The 11374-nt window shown below is 48.0% G+C and overlaps 1 non-coding gene across 1 annotated transcript; it reads right to left on the bottom strand.

Moving 5' to 3' along the window:
* Positions 1-244: 244 nt before the first annotated feature.
* Positions 245-316, bottom strand: TRNAP-CGG (transfer RNA proline (anticodon CGG)). The gene has a single exon. It is a non-coding gene; the product is annotated as a tRNA-Pro (tRNA).
* Positions 317-11374: the final 11058 nt, after the last annotated feature.

Below are 11374 nucleotides of genomic sequence, written 5' to 3'. Positions count from 1 at the left end.
TTCTATTCTGAGACCTCCACTCATCCAGAGCTTGGGGAAGGAGTTGCAGGGCTCATAGAGAACTCACCTAGACAGGAGGACTCTCAGTTCATGCTGGAACTGCCTCTGAGGGAAGGTGAAGCATAGGAAGATAGGAAGTTGCCTTACTCTGAGACAAACCATTGGTCTATCTAGCTCAGTGTTGCCCACTCTGACTAGCAGTGGTTCTCCAAGGTTTCACGCAGTGGTTTCCCCCAGCCCTACCTGGAGATGCCAGGAATTGAACCTGGGACCTTCTGCATCCGAAGTAGATGCTCTACCACTGAGCTATGGCCCCATCCACAAAGGGGAATATTGCACAGCAGACAGCGCTCACATTCAATGCAATCACATTCAAATGCAAACCAGGGCAGACCCTGTTTAGCAAGGGGAACAATTCATGCTTGCTTCTGCAAGACCAGCTCTCCTCTTCAAAGGAAGACTTTGCCCTCAGGTTTATGGTATAACCCTCCCAGTTAGGCTCTATGAACAGACTCTCGGCTGCCTGACCTCTGCTGGAGGTCCAAATACATGAAACCCCAGTTCCGTACAGAGAGTGTCCTGAAGTTTTTCTCACCAAACTCCAGTTTGAAACCTTGGGTGGTAGTGAGTTTCACCACTCATACCTGAAGTTCCCAGCCACCTGCAGTACACCCTAATGCAGAACTGCAGGTGACTGGCTGAAACTGGAGTTGAGGGAGGAAGTTCCTCCCTCTCTCCAGTTGTGATTGGCTGTGTGGGCTGTCCTTCATGCAAGAAGGAAGCCCACACAGCCAGTTTCTCCTCCTCTCTGCAGTCTCCCTGACTGCAGAGAGCCTCCCATCTTCTTCATCCGAATGCGGATGGAACAGCGGAGGGTGGGAGAGGAGAGCAGAACTGCAGGTCCATTGGACCTGTTTCCAGCCTGACCTAGCTCACAGAACTGTTGCCGTTCTTCTTCCAAGGAGCCCAGGGTGGTGTACATGATTATGTTTATTCCTGCAACAATCCTGTGAGGTATGTGAGGGAAGAGAAGTGACTGGCCGGGAGTCACCCATTGAGTTCTATGGCTTGATGGGATTTGAACTCAGGCCACCCCAGTCCTAGTCTGGCATTCTGACCACTAGACCATGCTGACTCAGGGAGCTCCCTGGAGGAAGGGTGAGAGAGAAATGGAATCATACATACATAAGCAAAGTCTGGGGCTGCTTTCAGTCCAGAAGCCTCTGTCCAATCCTCCAGATAGAAACTGCCCTGCCTTCACCAGCAATGAAGGGAGAGACTCCTTAAGTAAGTCTCAGCAAGCCCAGATGAGCTTTGTATCCTTTGATGGGTTCAGATCAGGACTTGCAAAATATCTGCTCAGGCTGACATCATTCTCCTGATGCTGCAAACAGCCTGTCTCCCTGCAGGACTCTTAGAAGCCAGAAAGGTCCCCCAAGAACCTTGGAAGCAAAACTCCCGTCCTTTGGAACACATCCAGCCAAAGTTTGCAGGTGGAAATGGCAACCCACTGGCTGAAGCAACTTCCAAACCCTTCGCCGCTCTCGTCCTTGGCTGAGGTCACAGGAGTTCTTTGGAATGTTTCCTCTCGGTGAGCTCGTGTTTTGAAAAGGCCCCAGGGCTGCGATCCTTTCTGCCAGCGAAACTGGAATGCTTAGAATGAAGACAAATGAATCCTCATTGACATCAATGGGACTCATTCATCTCCAGTGCAAGGATTCTGGCTCAACTGTTTTGTGAGCCCGCCTATGGCATACTCTGCTGAAAGGGGTGGATTGATTACCGTCAGCTGTGAATGTTGAGGAAAAGGAGAGAGGTGCCTGTTTTTTTTAAATCTGTAGGATGAAACTGTCTGAAATCCAAATATTCTACCTGCCCAGTGGATGGTCCTTGCACACACAGTGCACCAGGCTTCCACGGCCGCAATAAAAACCCTGTTCTTGCTGTCTAAACATAAGAGGGTCAGTGTCACCCAAGAGGGTGTAGTGGTTAGAGTGTTGGACTAGGACCAGGAAGACCCGGGTTCAAATCCCCATTCAGCCATGAAGCTCCTAGGGTGACTCTGGGCCAGTCATGTATCCCTCGGCCTAACCTACCTCACAGGGTTGTTGTGAGGATAAACATAACCATGTACACTGCTCTGGGCTCGGTGGAAGAAGAGCGGGATATATATGTAACAAACAAACAAACAAATAGCGGGAATTGTCCTCTTTGCTAAGCAGGGTCCACCCTGGTTTGTATTTGGATGGGAGACTACATGTGTGAGCACTGTAAGATATTTCCCCTTAGGAGATGGGGCCACTCTGGGAAGAGCACCTGCCTGCTTGCATGCAGAAGGTATCAAGTTCCCTCCCTGGCAGCATCTCCAAGATAAGTCTGGGAGAGACTCCTGCCTGTAACCTTGGAGACGCCTCTGCCCGTCTGTGTAGACAGTACTGAGCTACATGGAGCAATGGTCTGACTTGGTATAAGGTAGCTTCCCATGTTCCTAGTTAGTAGGCACACTACAATGGCTACATAAGTAGTGTTGTGTAGTGGCTAGAATGTTGGGCTAGGACTGGGGAGGCCTTGGTCACCTGGCCATAGGCTTCCCTACAGTGGTGAGCTGTATCAAATGGTCTTATTTCCAAATTTACCTTCATGCATATAAATCAACATATGCAACTTTTATGCAAATCTTTGTCATATTAGGCACCTTTTACCGTGGTGATTCTCTTTATCGAGCAGGGGGAGAGTAACTGGCCCTATCCACCCCCAGCACAGGACCTCCCGTGACTGTTGCTGGTGTCTGTCTTGTGTTTCTTTTTAGATTGTGAGCCCTTTGGGGACAGGGAGCCATCTTATTTATTTATTATTTCTCTGTGTAAACCGCCCTGAGCCATTTTTGGAAGGGCGGTATAGAAATTGAATTAATAATAATAATAATAATAATAATAATAATAATAATAATAATAAGAAATATTACCCTTGCTAACTTGGCAAAGAGGCACCTTTTACTGTGGTGATTCTCTTTATTTAGCCGGGGGAGAGTAACTGGCCCTATCCACCCCCAGGACAGTACCTCCAGTGACTGTTGCTGGTGTCGATCTTATGTTAGACTGTGAGCCCTCTGGGGACAGGGATCCATCTTATTTATTTATTATTTCTCTGTGTAATCCACCCTGAGGTATTTTTGGAAGGGTGGTATAGAAATCAAATAAATCAATAAATAAAAATAAATGTTTTTGACACTAATTTTCTCTTTGTCCCTTTTGTGGGTGATGCATGGCCTCTTTTTTAGTGATGTGTACCTGGACATCTTAGCATGGAGGCAGAGATTCAGCAATGGTTTGGGCTCAAAGATACACAAGGGCTAAGTCTGCCTCTGGCTGGTGTCATGTCAGCTTGCACTTGGTGACCTCTCTGATGTTGGGAATTCTCTCTGGTAAGAGATACCCTTCTATTACAGCAGTGTGCAGAGGCAAAACACAGCGGAGTCTGCCTAAGCAAGTGTGTATGCTGAGAGTAAAAGAAACTTGGAGCCAGTTCATAGTTTCAAATCAATAACAGGAGTCTTTATTGGTGAACTCCATTCTAGATAGGAAAGTGGAGAGATAGGCTCTCTAATCTATCTATCTAGTTGGATGCAGAGGGATGGTTTCTGCATCTTTGCACACATGGTGCAGGGAGAGAGGAGCGTGTGTGTTGCAAGGGAGAAGAAAGAGAGGAGGAAGAAGCAGGAAGGACGGAAGTCCCTGAGAGTAGCAATCTACATACCAAAGGGATAGTGTGAGAGCAGTAGAGAAGGGATGATCAATGTCTTGACCCCTCTAGCCCTATGACTCACTAATTTGTCCCCCTTTGTCACTGAGACATGAGACAGCGCTGAGTCCTTCACTTCCAACTTCTGAGGTCCTGAAGACCAGTCTTGCCTCTGCTAGATCTCTATTCATTTGCCAAATCCCCTTTAAAGCCATCTAAGCTAGGGGCCATCAGCAGGTCTTGTGGCAGCGAATGTCATAAATAAATTGTGTGCAGAGATACTTCCTTTTCTCTGCCCTGAATCACCTTTCAATCAGTTTCTGTGGATGATTCTGAGTTCAAGCATAGTTGAGCCAGAAAATCTCTGTCTCCATGTTCTCTGCATCATGCTTCATTTTGTAAACCTCTGTCATGTTCCTGCTTGGGCATCTTCCCCCGCCTAAGCTGAAATCATTGGAGATGGAGTTCCAGTGCATTGACCTTTTGCACCAACTATCCTAATGACAACTAGGAACACTGGGAGAAGCTTCATCAATAAACCTATTTAGTTTAGATTGTACAACCATCTCCATGCCTTTTCTTTAGATAATGGCAGCAACAAAACTCTGCACTCTACTCTGTAACTGGAGTGGGTAGCTTCCTTTGTTAGTAATTACAAATTTCAACAGAAATGCTCCAAATTCTGTAGCTTTACCTTGTAGGGAAGGTGCTGCACTCACCCCCTGATCATTTGGGTTTCCATTTTTTAGCACCGATTCCTGCCAGGGGCTAAAGAAACAGGCCCTCCTCAGGCACCAGTCAGCCCACGATACATGGCCAGTAAGCTGCATTCAGCTTCAGGTGCAGATACCCACTGTAGCTTAATTAGTTAATAAACTGGGATTGCTGCTTCATCCTTAGGAACATAGGAAGCTGCCATATACTGAGTCAGACCATAGGTCCATCTCGCTCAGTATTGTCTACACAGACTGGCAGCGGCTTCTCCAAGGTTGCAGGCAGGAATCTCTCTCAGCCCTACATTGGAGGTGCCAGGGAAGGAACTTGGAGCCTAGATGCTCTTCCCAGAGTGGCTCCATCCCCTGAGGGGAATATCTTAACAGCGCTCACACTTCTAGTCTCCCTTTCATATGTAACCAGGGCAGATCCTGCTTAGCTTAAGGGGACAAATCATGCTTGCTACCACAAGACCAGCTCTCTTCCCTCTCATCCTTGCAGGCTCACACATGTGGAATAAAACAATCTAGTGTTTGCTACGTGGTGTTCCCAGGCTATGAAACAACCTTTGATCTGGAACCAGCCCACTTGGAGGACAAGGAGACATGAATGGTTCCCTTTGCAAATTAGGGTCTGCCTTGGTTTGTATTGGGATGGGAGATGACAACAGTGTAAGATATTCCCCTTAGGGGATGCGACTGTATCTCTGTAGTAGAGCATCTACTTGCATGGAGAAGGGCTCAGGGTCAATCCCTGACATCTCCAGGTAGGGCTGGGAGAGACTTTTGCTTGAAACCTTGAAGAAGTTGCTGCCAGTTAGTGTAGACAATACTAGGCTTGATAATACTAGGCTAGACAATACTAGGCTAAATGGCCCAATGGTCTGACTCGGTATAAGGCAGCTCCTGGTGTTCCTAGGTCACATGCCTGACCTCTGAAGGTGAGGGCACCTGGAGAAAGACATCTGAAGATGATCTTAGTATATGAGCAGGTTCTTGTGGGGAAAAAAGCAATCCTCCAGATGCTATATTAATATAAAGACAGCTGATTAGACTGGATTTCTTTCTATAATTAGATTGGCCTTTTTAGGATTCTTGAATACAGAGCCTGCTAAAAATGCTTCCTGTCACCCTTTGGGCTCTGTAGATTTTGCGATGGGGTTTGGATTGGGGCCAGAAAATGATGGACGCAGAGCAAATATAGTGACCCCTTTTATTGGAATGGCCAATGGTGAAAGAGACATATCACCAAGGTCAGCCTTTCTGGATAAACAGTACAACCTTCCAGCTAGCGGAGGCAAAAGGGTTCCGTACCATGACATTTCAGCAGGCTCTGGTTTATGTCCCATGAGTTTGCTCCCCAAACACTGCAACGAATGAATCAATCAGTGAATCATTCCATAATGAAGTCGAGTTAAATATTTAGATTCTACGAAGGGTGGCTGAGACATGCGAAACGTTTCTGTTTTCCCAAGCTTGCATAGCTTCCAGATGACATGATGAAAGCCTCTGGCCATTATGTTGATGCCATACAATGTAAAGTCTTCATGCGTAGACCACTGTTTCCCTCTCCCCGCCAGTGGCTTCAACACGATTGTGTCACTCAGCCACAGAGGATCCGGTCTGGAGTGCGGCACGTAGCTTATGGTTGCCAAGGATTTATTAAGGCAAAGGTTACTCGAGGCAAATCCATCATGTAATCTTAGATCTGACAGGGTGCTTCCATCTGTAAGGAGCCGGGGACTTGTAGCAGTAAGTGCTACTTAAAGCTGAAAGGAGGAGGAACTTTCCTCTCAATAGAACATGATAAATCAGGCACCTGCTATATGTAAGTACAGTAAAAGCCGGTGTAATCAAACGTGAAATGGAATTAAGTGAGGCCTGATGCAAAGATTCTCCACAGGCGGCCGCGGCGGCTGCTGTCATAGAAAGCACGGAAACACTTATGCATAGTCAGCATGGAAACCGGTGGGCATGGGTGGGGGAGAGCTGGTCTTGTGGTCGCTGGCATGAATGGCCCCCTTTGCTAAGCGGGGCCCGCCATGGCCTGCATTTGGATGGGAGACTGCACGGGAGCACTGGAAGATACTCCCCTTAGGGCAGCGTTCCTCATTGCAAGGCCTGGGGGCCAGTGGCAGCCCCCGTCAGCCCTAAGTGCAGTTGCCAAATTGTTGAGTGCACCCATGCAAAATCTCAGCCGAAGAACGTAGGAAGCTCTCTATAGGAAGGGCTTATACCGAGTCGGAATGTGTAATCCCTCCGTTTCAAATGGATGTGCCCCGATTCGGATTCTGAACCACATTCTGTGCACCTTTCTGCTTCAAAGACCTTCACAAACCCCTTGTCAATCAGAATAGTCAATACCGGAGGTGCACCTAGGTAAATTTTGGAGCCTGGACCGAAAGGCCTTTGGAAGCCCCTCCTCCGTGCTGGAGGAGGCCCCCCTCCCATACACACACATACCATGACACACACAGTATTTTAAACATGTGGGTTTTTAAGGGCACAAACAACAACTGAACTCACAAGGCTAAGAATATAAAACAGGTCCATTTATGCAAATATGCATTAGCAGAAACATTTCAACATGCAACTTAACACTCCCCCCAGTCTCTAAAGTACCCGGCACAGGTCACAATCTCACTCAGCCCCCCGGCACAGTGCAGACCCATGGCATGGCACCGTGACCACACCACCCAGGATAGACTAAAGAGGATTTGGGGGGCCCCAGGGGGTGTGGAGGCCCTAGACTTTGGCCCCAAAGTCCAGGGGTAAGAGCTCCTCTGACTGGACTTGGGAGGCCAGTGCCATGATTCCATACAAGACAGTTGCCTAGGAAACCAACTGACAGCAGGTTCTCACTGGCCCTGTTCAACATCAGCCCAGTTCTCTTCCAGGGGCTGTGGCTGGTCTCTACCTGGTGTTTCCCTTTGGGGCTGTGGGCCCTTCGGGTGATGAACTTCATTGTTTTTCAAGGGGAGGTTGCTTTGGCAGGACACCCATCAGTGTGAGAGGCATTTCCCACTGTGCTGATTTCCACACAGCACTGCACGTTTCTCGGTCCGGGGGTTGGGGCTTTAAGAGTGGTAGAGTCCTCTCGCTCTCGAACTCTGAGCTGGTCTTGTGGTAGCAAGCATGACTTGTCCCCATAGCTAAGCAGGGTCTGCCCTGGTTGCATATGAATGGGAGACTAGAAGTGTGAGCACTGCAAGATATTCCCCTCAGAGGATGGAGCCACTCTGGGAAGAACAGAAGGTTTCAAGTTCCCTCCCTGCTTCTCCAAGATAGGGCTGAAAGAGATTCCTGCCTGCAACCTTGAAGAAGCCGCTGCCAGTCTGTGAAGACAAGACTGAACTAGATGGACCAATGGTCTGACTCAGTATATGGCAGCTTCCTATGTTCCTGTGTTCCTCTGGGAAGGGCTAAACTTCCCAGTTCTCCTTCCAAGATGGTGCAGGGGCTCAAATGGGCTCTGCATCCCTTGCCCTGCCTGGGCACGTGCATCACTGCATGGTGAAAACGATCACTTCCGCATGGTGCCAGGGAGACTGTGCAGAGTATTCAGCTTTGGCCAAAGCTTCACCCAGGCCCAATAAACAATGAGTCAGGGAACCACACTTAGGCTACGGTGGGGGCCACCACTAGCTCCCGGGACTTACAGTGAAGAAAATTGCCGTAGGGGGACAGGGAGCCATCTTTGTATTACTCCTTGTCTGTGTAGACCAGGCTTCCCCAACCTGAGGCCCTCCAGATGTTGCCGAACTATAACTCCCAGCATCCTTAGCCACAATTTATTGTGGCTGGGTATGCCGGGAGTTGTAGTTCAGCAACATCTGGAGGGCCGCAGGTTGGGGATGTCTGTAGACAATTTGGAGAGTCTTTCCCCTTGCAAAGCAGTATCTAAATAAGAGTAGTTAGTCAACCAGTCAGTCAGTAATAAGCAAGTAGAAAGGTTTGTCAAAAGCAGAGCAAATTTCAAAATATTTGGAATGGAAAATGTTCCCCATGTTTGTGAGCCATGGATGTTGGAGCTTTGCTTCTTTGTAGCATTCAGCTGTGTGCTGAAGTACAACAGATTGTGCGGCATCTTGAGTGCAACGTATGCACTGAGGTTATTGGAAGCTGCCTTGTACTGAGTCTGACCATTGGCCCATTTAGCTCAGTATTATTTACACTGACTGGCAGCAACTCCCCAAGAGACTTTCTCAGCCCTGTTTGGAGATGCCAGGGATTGAACCTGGGATCTTCTGAATGCAGAGCAGATGTTCTGTCACTGAGTTATAGCCCATCCCCTAAGGCTGTGATCTTCACTATTTTTCAAGAGAGGGCTACTTTGGTAAAAACAAACAAACAAAAAACAAAACAAAACACAACTAAACTATGAATACAGCAAATGTTTATTTATGATGAATATTTATATACCGCTTTACAACAAAAGTTCCAAAGCGGGGTATGCTAAAAAAGAAATAGAAGACAGACACCAGCAACAGCCACTAGAGGGATGCTGTGTTGGGGATGGATAGGGCCAGTTGCTCTTCCCCTGCTAAATGAAGAAAATCAGCACTTTAAAACAGTGTCTCTTTGCTCATGTAACAAACCCAACCCCTTCAATGTGAGAGCTATTTCCCAATGTGCTGGCCTCTTCACGGTACTGCTCTTTTCTCAGTGTTGGGAAGGCCCTCTAAGAGAGATGGAGCCCTCTCTTCAGAGCCCTAGGAGGGAAGCACTGGGAAGGACTACACTTCCCAGCACTCTGTGCACACCTTCTAAGAGGCTTAAGAGGGCTCCGTTTTCCTTAAAGAATGCCCCTTGCCCTGTGGGCAGCATAGTAAGAATGGTCACCTCCACATGGTACCAAGGGGCCCTATGCAGAGTATCCAGCTTCATAGGAACATAGGAAGCTGCTATATACTGAGTCAGACCATTGGTCTAGCTGGCTCAGTATGGTCTCCACAGACTGGCAGCGGCTTCTCCAAGGCTGCAGGCAGGAATCTCTCTCAGACCTTTCTTAGAGAAGCCAGAGAGGGACCTTGGAGCCTTCTGCTTTTCCCAAAGCGGCTCCATCCCCTGAGGGGAATATCTTACAGTGCTCACACATGTAGTCTCCCATTCATATGCAACCAGGGCGGACCCTGCTACCACAAGGCCAGGAGCTGGCCTTGTGATAGCAAGCATGCATTGTCCTCTTTGCTACAACTTGGATGGCTTTAAGAGGGGTTTGGATAACTTCATGGAAGAGAGGTCTATCATCGGTTACTAGTTGGAGGGTTATAGGCCACCTCCAGCCTCAGAGGCAGGATGTCTCTGGGTACCAGTTGCAGGTGAGTAACAACAGGAGAGAGGGCATGTCCTCAACTCCTGCCTGTAGGCTTCCAGTGGCATCTGGTGGGCCACTGTGTGAAACAGGATGCTGGACTAGATTGGCCTTGGGCCTGATCCAGCTGTTCTTATGTTCTTAAGCAGGCTTGCCCTGGTTTGCATTTGAATGGGAGACTGCATGTGTGAGCACTGTAAGATATTCCCCTTCGGGGATGGGGCCGGTCTGGGAAGAGCACCTGCATGCATGAGGTCCCTGCTTAATCTATGTGCACAGAGCAAGATTGAGATACTACAACTACAATATTTATATTCCGCTCATCCACCAAAGCTCTCATACCGGTTTATATAGAAAAATAAATAATCCATCAAGAAAATGGTCCCCTGTCCCCAAAGGACTCACAAGCTAAAAAGAAACATAAGGAACATACCAGCAACAGCCACTGGAGGGATGCTATGCTGGGGATGGATACGGCCAGTTGCTCTCCCCCTGCTAAATATAAGAGAATCACCACTTTGAAAGATGCCTCTTTGCTTAGTCCGCAGGGGTGCAACTCCTGTTAATTAGCAGGAAGCAACTCGGAAGTCTGCAGCAGCATGTGTACGGGAGTTAGATGAGCACGTGTGGAAAAAAAATGCGGAATATCTCTTACTTCATGGCCTTATGGAAGTGGCCTTAGGCAAGACAGATATGGGCGTATGAAGCCAATGTATAGTGACTCCCAGCCAAGCCCACCAAGCTCAGTATTGTCCACCCTGACTGCAAGCAGCTCTCCAAGCCATTCTTGGAGTTGTCCAGGATTGAATGTGTAACCTTCTGCATGTAAAACATGCCGTGTTCTAGCACTGACCTATGGCCCCTCTTCAGAAACTGGCTATTTCTGCCTGGTGTCAAACAGGGGACCATGTGCCTGGTAGGCAAACGTGATCGCCACTATACTGCAGAAACCCGTACAATCTCCGCCACACAGTGTTCCTTAGTGGTAGGAAGGTGCTGCTTTGATTCTTCATTCCAGACACCCACATCTCTTGGGTCAAGCCTGGATTTCACGAGACACCCCACAAGTAGATAGTGCTTCTTCCTTATAATTAAAGCTCAAAGCAGCAAAGCATTGTCCACGTCATACCACCATTGTCCACTAGGTGCCAGTATGTTCTTCTGAATTCGCGTGACACCAGCTAGAACAATTTTGTCTGAGCCTGGTGAGGAAGGCAGTGATAACCCTTCGAGGAAATCATGTCCCCTGGAATAATAGTTTAGAAACAACTGTTTTTAAAATGCATACAAATGGCATTGTCGTTCTAGTGGGAGAAATGCATATGAAGTACTTTCTAGTCTCGAGCTCATGCCGAAAATGAGTTTAAAATAGAAAGCTAACCCTGTGAACTGTGCGGCTGAGACCTGCTGTGGTAGAATGGACTGCAGGCCGCAAGTGGGAGGAGTTCACAATGTTTATATCATCTTAAAAAAAATCAGCATCTCTATGCAAGTAGAAAGAGGCGGGCTGGGCTAAAAGCTCTTCTACTGAACTGTTGCTGTACTGGCAGGAATTATTAATGTGGACACCATTCCAAAGGTAATCTCTTCCCCTCCGCACCAGTCC

This window comes from Hemicordylus capensis, chromosome 6 (genome assembly GCF_027244095.1).
Source record: "Hemicordylus capensis ecotype Gifberg chromosome 6, rHemCap1.1.pri, whole genome shotgun sequence".
Classification (NCBI taxonomy): Eukaryota; Metazoa; Chordata; class Lepidosauria; order Squamata; family Cordylidae; genus Hemicordylus; species Hemicordylus capensis.
Note: the sequence above shows the minus strand (reverse complement) of the source record. Positions and strands in the feature narration are given on the sequence as shown.